The sequence below is a fragment of the Theobroma cacao genome, chromosome 1 (assembly GCF_053813885.1).
Source record: "Theobroma cacao isolate CCN51 chromosome 1, ASM5381388v1, whole genome shotgun sequence".
Taxonomy (NCBI): Eukaryota; Viridiplantae; Streptophyta; class Magnoliopsida; order Malvales; family Malvaceae; genus Theobroma; species Theobroma cacao.
Window position 1 is genome coordinate 21,771,621 of NC_142639.1, and position 13,395 is coordinate 21,785,015.

Here is a 13,395-nt window from a genome sequence, read left to right on the forward strand (position 1 = left end):
TGCTAGACACCTACCAAAAAAAAAAAGGACTGAGACCTTGTCTCCATGACAAAGGTAATAAACTACTTACTAATCTGCAAAACAAAAATAAGGAAAATAACATGTGAGTCATAAAAACTCAATAAGGGGATATAGGGAAGGGGACAAGCCAATAAAGAAAAGTTTTTCATAACCATGCACTTATAATCACATGTCATTCATAAATCTTCCTTCATTTCCATAGAAATCATGAAATGTGGCATTAAAATACATGCTCATTAGCATTTAAATGAAAACAAATTTGTATAAACCAATGGAAACTAGTTGCCTTTGAAAACCTTTTGAAAACACTTGAAAATTCTTTTTGTGAAGAAATTATCGATACATTTGGGAATGTATCGATACGTCAAGCATAAAAACCCTTGTTCTGGTTAATTTCTTGCACATAATCATTTCATAAGTCCTCCTATCTCATGGGACCATTCCTTAGGCTAAAGTTTAGTCTAACCAAGCCTATATTCATTTCATTATAGAGTATACCACTTGAACTTAGTTTGGATCTCTTTGGTGCTATTCTTGCAAAATAAATTCAAACAACCAACCAAAACAAAAGCCAATCCAATCAACAGTTCAATTAATTCCAAAATAAAAAAAAATTAAGCATAATATATAATAAGTATGTAAAAGAAACCAAACCAAATTATTTCAGCACGGATTATTTCCACAATCACCAAGTGTGTAAATGGCACAATTTAATTGTTTCTCAAACCAAAATTTGCAACTACTGCTATATGCCCATCACCCACCAAGCAAATTTCCACCAATTCACATCTTAAGCGACAAGGCTACCAACAAATGCATTAACAAGCACATAAAAATTTTATGAACCCAACCTTTAATCAGCAAGTATTTCACTATAGTAATAAGCAATTAAACAAAAATTTTCTTAATCCAAAGCATGTTTAATAAGAAAATATTCATTCCTATCAACAATCACATATAATGTACTCATTCAATATGGAAATTCTAGGGATTCTAACAATGGTAAAAATGATCAACTAAAAAAAATAAAATTCTCAAAAGCAAATAAAAAATTGTTGAAGAACACTTGATGGAATATGTGGGAGGAAGAGGAATGGTGAGTGATTTTGTTGTGTGAATGGAATGAAGTTAAAAACTTAGATTTAAAAAAAAAACATGAATGAGGAATATGGATGCGGGAAGAAAGAGGGAAAAAGTTTGGGGGAGCCGGTTAGGGAGAATAGGAGACAACAAAAGAAAAAGAAGGTTTTAAAAGGGGTTAGGGCTAGGCCTAGATCGAATGCCACAGCTCTCAGCAATTGTGCACCCAAAGCATTACGCTTCAGGGTTCAGCATCGCGATACTCAAGCCTACAATTTGCCAAATTTTTGTTGTCCCCATCACAACGCTATGGTTCACACTTTGAGGGTCGCGACTCTCATTTATTCTGTTTCCTTTGAGAGTCCAGTATTACTGCTCTCATTCTGAAAGTCGCAATCCTCGCTTATTTTCACTCGAAGTAGTATGCTTTGGGTTTCAGCGTCGCAACACTCAAACATTATGTTTTTGGCCATTTTTCTTCATTCCAACATTATAGTTCTCACTTTGAAGGTCGTGGCTCTCATTTTTTTATTTAGTTATTATTTTTTTTTTTGAATTTTTTTTAGATACTTAAAAAATGAAACAAAACAAAAAAAAATAAAATTAGAAAAATAATAAAAAATAAGAAAAAATAAATTGTAATTAAAACTAAAGAAGATAAATATTAAAGTGAGTGAAGTTTAAGAACTTGGGTTGCCTCCCAAGAAGTGCCTCATTTACAATCTTGTGAGCAGTTTGATATGCACACAATGCATCATCCAATCTTCTTGCCCAATCCTTCCTTATGGGACAAATAGTTTTCTCCAAAATCCTCATGATTTCTCTATTGGACACTTCTACTTAACCACTAGTTTGAGGATGGTAAGCCATTGCAACCTTGTGTTTAACTCCATATTTTGCACGAAGTGCATCAAAATATTTATTACAATAGTGACTACCCTCATCATTAACAATTGCCCTTGGAATGTTGAATCGAGTTAAAATATTTTTCTTGATGAAATTCATCACCACTTTGGAGTCATTATGAGGAAAGGTTGTAGCTTCAACCCACTTAGAGACATAATCAATATCAAGTAAGATGTGTTTATTATTGTATGAAGGTATGAATGGACCCATGAAGTCAATACCCCACACATCAAAAATTTCTATTTCAAGGATGTTGTTGAGAGGCATCTCGTGTCTCCTTGATATATTACCCACTATTTGGCATCTATCACAATGTAAAACAAAATTATGAGCATCCTTAAATAATGTAGGCCAATACAAACCTGATTGGAGAACCTTAGCAGCAGTTCTTATTCCTCCAAATTGTCTTCCATTATCTAAAGAATGGCAATGTTGAAGCACGTTTTGGATTTCTTCCTCTAGGAAACATTTTCTAAAAACCTAGTCTTTACAATGCTTAAACAAGAAAAGCTCATCCCAAAAATAAAATTTAACATCATGTAAAAAAGTTTTTTCCTAATGGAAATTTAAATATAGGGGAATAATGTTGCTTACCAGATAATTTTGATTTTCAATTGTGGCTTTATGATTTTTGTCAAAGGAATTTTATGCATGGAGATAGAAGGGCTAATTCCCTTAATATCATATATAGTCCACCTTATTGTTTTCTTGAATTCTCTATGTTTCCTCAATAACTTGTACTCTTGCATGTTAGTAAGAGAAGTAAAAATAATAACTGAAAGAGTAAACGATTTTATTAGAAATGCATACCTCAATTGTATGGGCAAAGGTTTGAGTTCCAAGGTAGGTAGGTCTTTAATGGAGGGCTTCAAAGCAGGCATCAAAGAAGTTGGAACATCTAAAGACTCAAATTGATGATTAGTTTAAGTCTAGAGTGAGCATTTAACAAATATGAATATTTAATAAATTCAACATCATCCCTATTAAAATTAGCAACTAAACATGCCTCAAGAGTATCATTGGGATATTCTTTTAAAAAAACATCTTTCATTAGACTACTCACCACACTCACAGAAAAACAATCTTCAGATTTCGCAAGCAATTGTAAAGCTTTGAAAATATTAAATGTCACCTCTTGGTTTTGAACTCTCAAGGTGAGCTCACCTTTTTCAAAATCAATTAAGGCTCTAACAGTTGTCAAGAATGGCCTTCCAAGAATGATTGGAATTGCCTATCTTCCAAGAATTATAAAATCAACTAGAAAAATAAATTTATTTACCTTGACAAAAACATCTTCAATAATTCCCTTTAGGTAAACACAAGAATGATTAACCAATTGCAAAGTAACATAAGTGGGTTTGCATTCCCCCAAACTAAGTTTCTCAAAAATTAACCAAGGCATTAAATTTATACTTGCACCCAAATCACTTAAAGCTTTAGCAAAAAATAAAATATCAATAGTGCAAGGGATTGTGAAACTACTTAGATCTTTGAGTTTTGGTGGTAGTTTATTTTAGAGAATTGCAATACATTCTTCTGTAAGAGAAACAATTTCAAACCCACTTAATTTTCTCTTTTTGGAAAAGATGTCTTTCAAAAACTTTACATAACTTGGAATTTGTTCCAAAGGTTTAGCAAAATGAATTTTTATGTATAATTTCTTGAAGACATTGAGGAATTTCTGAAATTATTTATCAAGTTTTGGCTTTTGTAGCCTTTGGGGAAAGGATGGTGAAGGAGGGGTGACTTGAGAAGTCCCTTGATTTTCAACTTTTGCATCTTTTTTCTTTTCAACTTCAATTATTTCTTCACAAATTACTTCCTCCTCATCAACATGTTCTTTTGAATATTAAATTGCTTTTTCATTCACCCTTTCAATTTCTTTTCCTCTCTTTAAAGTGATTGCTTTGCATTTTTCTTACCTTTTGAATTGAATTAAGGCCTACTGTTGATGGAATTTGCAAGATGTCCCATTTGGGTCTTAAGATTTCTTAAAGATGCTCCTTGGCTGTGAACTATAGCATCAATCTTTGATATGTATTACATGAGAAGTTCTTCCAATTAAGGCTCTTTTTTTTGGAATTGGTGGTCTTGCTTGTTGTTAAAACCCAAGAGGCATGATAGGTTTTGGATTTGAAGGCCATGGGTTATTATTCCATTAAAAATTTGGGTGGTTCCTCCAACCAAGATTATATATATTGGAATATGGATTATTTTGTTGCTTGTTGAAGTTTCCCACAAATTGGACTAATTCAGAATTGTATTGACATTGATCGTTTAAGTGGCCTTCTTTATACATCTCACAAATTATAAAGGAGTTTTGGACAGCATGAACTCCCATTGTGTCAAACCTTTTGGTTAGTATAGCTACTTGTGCAGTCAAGGCATTAAGTGCATCAATCTCATAGGCTTCAACAACGTTTCCAAGACCAATCCTTTTGAGTGCCATTGGTTGTTATTTGAGGCCATCTTTTCCAACAGATTATAAGCTTTTGTAGCATTCATACCCATTAATGCCCCACCAGCTGCAGCATCAATTGTGGTTTTTATTGAACCTACCAGCCCATTGTAGAATGTCTAAACTTGCAACCAATTAGGAATCCCATGATGTGGACATCATTTAAGTAATTCCTTAACTCCCTCCTAAGCTTCATACAAGGATTCACCATTAACTTGTGTGAATGAGGTTATATCATTCCTCATCTTTGTTGTTCAATTTTTTACTAACGCAAGTGTACGTATCGCAAAGATAATATAGAGATGAGTAGATTGTCGATCCCACAGAGAATTGAATTAATCTTTATTGTTAACTACTAAAATTAACACACCTTAATTTTATCTAAACAATTAAAATTAAAAAGAAAATTTTAAATTAATAAACTAATAATGAAAACTAAAACTAATCTATGAAAATTTACTTTATTAAATGTGAATGACTACTAGACCTACGATTATGATATCTCTCAATACTTCATCTTATTGTGGTCTCCCTCTCTCAACTCAGATTAATGGATTAAGTTACTAATCTAAAGTCCTAAATTATTTATAAGTCTCTATCGAGTTTCTCATAAAAATACCTCTCCCAATTAATTTACTATATGTCTATGCAAATTATATTGAAGAAAGATTCATTAAGTTTGTGCTCTAATTTTGGCTACGTATGTCTTATAGGTGTATGTCTACCCTATATGCAAATCAAACCACATAATCAACTAACTGTATTTGATCATACGTTATTCTATTCAAGGTCTACCTAAATCTCTTTCGCCAAAGTTTAACCTAAGTTTCCAATTCAATCTAATTGGTGGCTAGTCAACTAGAACCATTAAGAGCAGAATAAAACAAATAACTTAAATCCATCAAACATAAGAAAAAAAGAGATAAATAATTCAAACTATGTATTGAGTTTAATCATAATCTTAGATTAATGAATTAGTTCCCCATCAAGTCACACATCATCATTGAATATAGTTTAAACAATAAAAACAAACTAACAAAATAAAAGAATAATCAAAAAGATAAAACTTAAAAATTATAATCTTGATCTTCCAAGTCTTCTTGAATCCTTCAAAATCTTCTCAACTTCAATAACTTTGCGGCTTGACTCTCAGCTTTAAATCTGGTGTTTTCTTCTCCTCCCTCCTTAAGTCCTCCGAAAGGTTATTTTTATAGGCTTTAAAGTTAGGCCAAGTTGGGTGGAGAAAGAATTCAATTCAATCTAGGATTTCCTCATTAGACTATGTGTCACAACCCAATTTCTCGGGCCATGACCGGCGCATGACCTCAATGAGCATAGCTCACTAAGCCCAAGCAAGCCTATCCATTTACCTTTGCTTAACAAATTTATCATATCATGCATACACACACTTTTTTTTTTGGTGTGAATATAGCCAAAACACAATGGCATTATCGATAATAATATACATGCACTATACCAGTCATGTATTTAGTAATTACATTGCATACACACATTCAAATTGTTAGATTGTATTCATAATACAAAAGGACCCATGACTTCCAGCGGAGACATTTACAATAAAAGGGATTACTATCGAATGCCAGACACATACCCAGGAGATGCACTACGGAGACTCCTCGATCTAGGGTCCAACAGTCACCTGATCTGAAAACATGAATTTTTATAAAATGTGAGTACAATACTCAGTGAGTGAACAAGGAAGGGAACAAGCAACAATTAGGGAGAATTTAAAATCATGAAGCACTTGTTTCAAAACAATGCAATTTAGTTCATTCCTATTTAAAACCCCTCCAAACCCGAGAGTTTTTCGCTACAGCGAGCATGAATTTCACTGCAGTGAAAACAGAGCAACAAGAGAAATATTTTTTCTCACTCAACAAAAAGCCATCCTGCTAAACTAATAAAATCAACCTAAAATTCATGAAAATTCTCAAAGTACAATGTGTCAACTTTCATGTACATTACAACCATAAATCATTGTCCATCAATTTGTTATATCACACATATTTACATATGTATATACCCATCATCATCATCTCACCAACCCATCATCATCATCACCAGCTCATGCGCACTCCCTACTCGCACATGGCTGGGTCATCACCGGGTTATGCGCACCCCTACTCGCACATAACCGGGTCATCATCGGCTTATGCGCATTCCCTACTCGCACATAGCCGAATCAACATAATTACACAACATTATATTCAAGCATATATGTATATCAACATAAAGCAGCCACATAGAAATCCATAATAACCACATTTCATAACATAAACCTTTTCTCAAAAGCTTGTTCCCAAGGCATTCATTATCATGAAGAATTGCATAAAATCATTCAAACACTTTGTTCAAAACAGTTATATTCCCAAAACAATTTTGATAGGTAGTCCACTCACAAGTGTCGAAAATCCGGATTTCGAGTGAACTCAGACTAATAGTCCTCAAGCGCAACTCCTTTACCTTCTCCGGATGTCTCACCACCTTGATAAATAACAAAGTCGAGGAATTTACTATATTGTCCCTAAATTGATATAAATTAATTTAAATTACTAATGCTTGATATGTAAATACAAAAATACGTCTTATTACCGTTTAATCACGATATCGATTAAATTCGACCGATCACCCGATTAATCGGCAATTGTGTCCAAATCACCTCCAAATTAATTCATTTCTCCTCTAATACCTTAATTTACCACATACATTTAAATAAAGCCAAATTCAGCATTAGAACCCTCACAGTTCCTTATAGAAAATTTTAGTCATTTGGTGCACTAGCATCGAATTTTTTCTACATAACCGTTTCACCTTAATTCATCATTTTCCATTCCATTTTCCTTGAAATAAAAACAATCCCCCATTGATATTCAGCCCTCATGGTTCGGCCAACAAGGAACCCTAGAGAATTTGAATATTTCTTTTGTGTTTTTGTTCATAACCATGCTTAACTATCCCTAAACACTAACATAGTCTAAAATCAAATTATTTCAACAATAATTTCTCTTCCATACCCATTTTTCAAAATTGAATTCATCATGATAACTCAATATTCAACCATGGAAATCAAGAACAAAAGCATGGGTAAGCTGGGTATCAAGGAGAATTAAAGAAATTTTAACTTACCTAGCTTGTTTCCTTGATTTTTTCACTTTTTCTTTGAATTTCCACCTAGGTTTTCTTCTTTTTCCTTTTGTCCTTCCTTTTTTCTTGTTGCTGGATGCCTAGGCCGAATATGGTGAGGGAATTGGGGATTTAATGGGCTGATTTCTATAGAAAATAATAAAATAATCAAGCATGCCATGTGTCACATGCTTATTGGCCCAATTTTTAACTTTTTGACTTTTTCTTCTTAATTTTTCACCACAAATATTCTGGTATTTATCCAATCCTACCACAATTAAAATTGCTTGGTCTTGACAAGTGCTGGGGCAAAAAATTTACCGATTTGCCCCTGGGACGAAAAAATTACGATTTTACCCCTATGCTCTGAAATGTACCGAAATCTCATTATTTCTACTTTTCAACCTAAAATAACACTAATATTGATCAATATTAACCAAATGGGGCAAAAAAATATTTTATAAAAATTTTTGTTTAGTCCTCTAGTGGCAAAATTACCATTTTGCCCTTGTGCTCCAAAAATACCGAGAATCAATATTTTTCACTGCTAAACATCATTTATACTCCAATAATCATAATTATATTTCATATAATTATTCTTGGTCAAATGTGATCAAATCTTGGCTAGAAATCTCCATTAAATCATCAAATGGTAAAATGACCGTTTTGTCCCTAATTAGACAATTTTCCTGATGGACTCCAAACTAGACCTTGAACTCCAAATCACTATTCTAAGTCATTCTGTGAGTTTTTAAATTTTCAAATTCCTCTTAGAATTCTATTTGAACTAGTTTAAGGCTCGATTTAACTTAGTTGTACCACTCGGTACAATACCGTCTTTTAATCGAGCTTGACAAGGTCTCACATTCTCCCCCACTAATAAAAATTCGATCCCCGAATTTAAATTCAATGTAGAGTGGCTTACCTTTACATATCGAAGAGGTGTGGATGCTTTGTCCGCATCTCATCCTCAGCTTCCCACGTTACCTCCTTGCTAGTGTGATTCCGCCACAACACTTTCACTGAGGCTACATCTTTTGAACGGAGCTTTTTAACTTACTTATCAAGGATAGCTACCGGTTGTTCCTCATAGGTTAGATCATCTTGCAACTGAATGGTTTCATACCGTATTACATGTGATGGATCTGGGTTGTACTTCCTAAGCATGGACACATGACACACAAGATGAATATTTGAAAGGTCTGGAGGTAAGGCCAAACGATAAGCCATTGCTCCAACCCTTTCTAAGATCTCGAATGGCCCTATATACCGAGGACTTAACTTCCCTTTCTTGACAAACCTCATTACCCTTTTAGTTGGCGAAACTTTCAAAAATACATGATCTCCTACTTGGAACTCCAAGTCTCTTCATCGGTTATCAGCATATGATTTCTGTCTACTTTGTGCTGTTAACATCCTCTGACGGATCATGTGTATTTTCTCGGTTGCATCCTGCACCAATTCAGGCCCCAAAAGTTTCCTTTCTCCCACCTCTAGCCATCTAATGGGTGACCTACATCTTCGTCCATATAAGGCCTCAAATGGTGCCATTTGGATGCTAGTTTGGAAACTATTGTTGTAGGTAAATTCCACTAAGGGTAGATATTACTCCCACCTGACACCAAGGTCTATCACACAAGCCCTCAACATATCCTCCAATGTCTGTATGGTCCATTCAGACTATCCATCAGTCTAAGGGTGGAAAGTTGTGCTGAAATCCAACTTAGTGCCCAATGCTTCTTGCAACTTTCCCTAAAACCTACTAGTAAACTGAGCTCCTCTGTCAGATACTATAGAAATGGGAATACCATGCAGTCGTACTATCTCATCCACATAAACTCGAACGTATTGGGCAGCCCCGTAAGTAATCTTAACCGAAAGAAAATGAGCTGACTTTGTTAACCGGTCTACTACTATCCAAATTGAATCATATCCCCCACTGGTTCGAGGCAAACCCGTTACAAAGTCCATAGCAATATGTTCCCACTTCCACTCGGGTACTGGTAATGGCTATAGTAGCCCTGCAGGCTTTTGATGCTCGGCCTTAACCTGCTGACAAACCAGGCACTTGGAGACAAACTCAGCTACATCTCTCTTAAGTCCTTCCCACAAATACACCTCTTTCAAATCCTGATACATCTTTGTAGCCCTTGGATGTACCACATAAGTTGCCATGTGAGCTTCCTCCAATATTTCTCTCCTCAACCCGTTACCATCAGGCACATAAAGTCTGGTTCCATACCTCAACACTTTATCTGTGCCTTTAGTAAACATTTTTCCTTTCCTACCCTGAGGATCCTCTAAGGCCTTAGTCACAAACTCATCTTCACTTTGTGCTACTTTAATCCTGTCCATTAACATAGGCCTCACTCTAAAATGTGCTAGCAAAGCATTTGTCTCCGCAACTTCCAAACGCACACCTATGTCTCCCAAGCTATGGATCTCTCTAACCAAGGATCTCCTATCAATAGAAATATGTGCCAAGCTTCCCATTGATTTTCGACTCAAGGCATCCGCCACTACATTGGCCTTACCGGGATGATAAAGAATAGTACAATCATAATCCTTTAGCAACTCCATCCATCTACGTTGCCGTAAGTTAAGATCCCTCTACTAAAATATATACTTCAGACTTTTGTGGTCCGTGTATACCTCGCAAGTCTCACCATACAAGTAATGTCTCTAAATCTTTAAGGCAAACACGATTGCTGCCATTTCCAAATCGTGTATGGGGTAATTCTGCTCATGCCTTTTAAGTTGCCTAGATGCATACGCAATCACCTTCCCATGTTGCATTAATACACATCCTAAACCAACCCCCGATGCATCACAAAACACCGTGTAACCCCCTGTGCCTTGCGGTAGGCTTAACACTGGAGTTGTGGTGAGACATGCCTTAAGCTTCTCAAAACTATTCTCACAAGCATCAGACCACTCAAATTTTGTATCTTTACGTGTCAGCTTAGTTAGAGGGGCAACTATTTTGGAGAAGTCCTTCACAAAGCGACGATAATAGCCAACTAAACCCACAAAGCTTCTAATCTCCGTCACTGATGTTGGCCTTGGCCATTTTTCCACTACTTCAATTTTCTTTGAATCAACTTGTATCCCATCCTTAGATACCACATGCCCCAAGAATGCAACACTTTCGAGCCAAAACTCACACTTGGAGAACTTAGCATACAATTGATATTCTCTAAAAATTTGGAGCACTATCTTAAGATACTGCTCATGCTCCTCTCGGCTCTTTGAACATATCAAAATGTCATCAATAAACACCACCACAAACTTATCCAAATAAGGTTTGAACACTTGGTTCATCAAATCCATAAAGGCTACAGGAGCATTCGTGAGCCCAAATGACATCACTAAGAACTCATAGTGCCTATATCTTGTTCGAAATGCGGTCTTGGGTATATCTTCGTTCAGGATTCTCAATTGATGGTACCCAGATCGCAGATCTATCTTAGAGAAACATTGTGCTCCTTATAGTTGATCAAATAAATCATCTATCCTTGGGAGAGGATATTTATTCTTCACCGTTACTTTATTAAGCTGTCGATAATCAATGCATAACCTAAGTGACCCATCTTTCTTCTTCACAAATAACACTGGTGCTCCCCATGGGGATACACTAGAACGGATGAAGCCTTTATCCAACAAATCCTCTAATTGATCCTTAAGCTCTTTGAGCTCTGCCGGTGCCATTCTATATGGGGGTATGGATATAGGTCTAATGTCGGGAATTAAATCTATGCAAAATTCAATCTCCCGCTCGGGAGGTAAACCTGGTAGCTCCTCGGGAAATACATCCACGAACTCCTTCACCACCGACACTTGACTTACATTTCCAACCTTCGGCTGAGTATCCCTAACAACAGCCAAGTAACCTGTACAACGCTGTCGTATTAACCTTCTGGCAGAAATGACCGATATCAAATTGGTTGGAGCATTACTCCTATCCCCCTGAATACTAAATGATGATTCACCGGGAAAATCAAATCTAACAAATTTATGATAACAGTCCACACTAGCATGACGGGGTGATAACCAATCCATTCCCAAGATCACATCAAAGTCTAAGGTGTCTAACACCACCAAATTCACCAAAGTGTCCTTGTCCTTGACTCGTACTACACAGGACTCATATTCCCATTCGGCCACAAATATCTCCTTTAAAGGAGTAAACACTACTAATTGTTCCTCTCTTCTAACATGATCTCTACCCAACCGAGATGCAAAACATGGAGAGATAAAAGAATGAGTAGCATCGGGATCAAATAGTACTCGAGCATTCATATCACAAATTGAAAGAATACTTGAGACCACGGCATTGGATGTCTGGGCCTCCTACTGTGTTAAAGCAAACACCCTTGCCTGGCCTCTACCAACAGAACTCTGATGTCCGGACCCAGATGGCCTACCCAAGAGGTAGCACCAGCGCCTCTATCTCTTATCTCGTTCACCTCTTGGCCAATTAAAACAGTTGCCGAAGGAGCAGACAAAGATGGCTGATTAGGACTGCGAACAGAACCTTGCGATTGTTGGGCCATCGGACAGTTCCTCACCCTACGTCTAAGCTGGCCACAACCAAAACAAGTTTTCATGGGAAAATAGCATCGTCCTCTATGCCGTCTTCCACAATTATCACAAGGAGGAATAGCCTGACTAATTTGCCTTGAGTCTTATTGTTGCCTCCTTCCAACAAAGCTTCTTGCCCTAAATCAACATTGGTACTAATCACGTTACTCCCTTGTTGGGGTAACCTTAATTCCCCATATAGGCCTTGACAGTTAGAAAATGAAATTCCACTGCTAAAGTCTCTACAATCTTGATAACCCTCGAGAGGTTGGCGATCTGTCTGGCCTTGGGAACTAGGAGACTCTTGCTCCACATGTCTCCCCTCTACTATTTTCTGTATATACTCCATACGGGCTGCCATCATTTTTACAACCCGATTGACTCCTTGTAGACCCGCTGCCAAGTCTTCAACAGTAATGCCTCTCGCCGGTGGCCTAACAGTCTCACCTAAGGGCTATCCCTCATCTCTCCTATTCATAGGCATACTCGCTCTCACCGGCCTAGCCACCCTGCCAAGTCTACCTTACCCCCTATGGGTGGGTGCCCGTGGCCTATTAGTCATCTCAGTAGGGGCATCTTGCTCCCCCACTTGTGTTAAGGTGGCCCATGTCTTAGGTGGCATTCTTACCTAGATAAAAGCAAACACTTGTCATTAACCACAGTTAAAGAGATAAGGTGGTTTCTAAGATTGGGAATTTATGCGGTTCCTCGATTATGAAATGTGTCGCGACTCACAGTTCATAATTAAAAACCGCACATAAAAACCCTACTCTCCGCTGGACCTGACCATAACACCCTAGGACCTAAACAACCTAGGGCTCTAATACCAAGTTTGTCACTAGGGGTGAGAGATCACGGAGCATCCCCCCCTTCGCTACGGAGGCAACAAAGGGTACCTATCAAAGCACTCATAGGGTGGAAGATCACGAAGCATCCAGCCCTATAAGCCCTTAGGCGGAGAGCCACGGTTCGCCCCTGTTCACGCGTGAGAGTTCCTAGGGATCGGGTAAAACCCTTTGCTTTGATACCAAGTTTGTCACGACCCAATTTCCTGGGCCATGACCGGGGCATGAGCTCAATGAGCATAGCTCACTAAGCCCAAGCAAGCCTATCCATTTACCTTTGCTTAACAAATTTATCATATCATGCATACACACACACTTTTTTTTTCAAGTGTGAACATAGCCAAAACATAATGGCATTAT

At 36.9% G+C, this 13,395-nt stretch overlaps 1 non-coding gene across 1 annotated transcript; it reads left to right on the forward strand.

Moving 5' to 3' along the window:
• The first annotated feature begins 4,606 nt into the window (after window positions 1–4,606).
• Window positions 4,607–4,713, forward strand: LOC148764647 (small nucleolar RNA R71). Its single transcript, XR_016024386.1, has one exon. It is a non-coding gene; the product is annotated as a small nucleolar RNA R71 (small nucleolar RNA).
• Window positions 4,714–13,395: the final 8,682 nt, after the last annotated feature.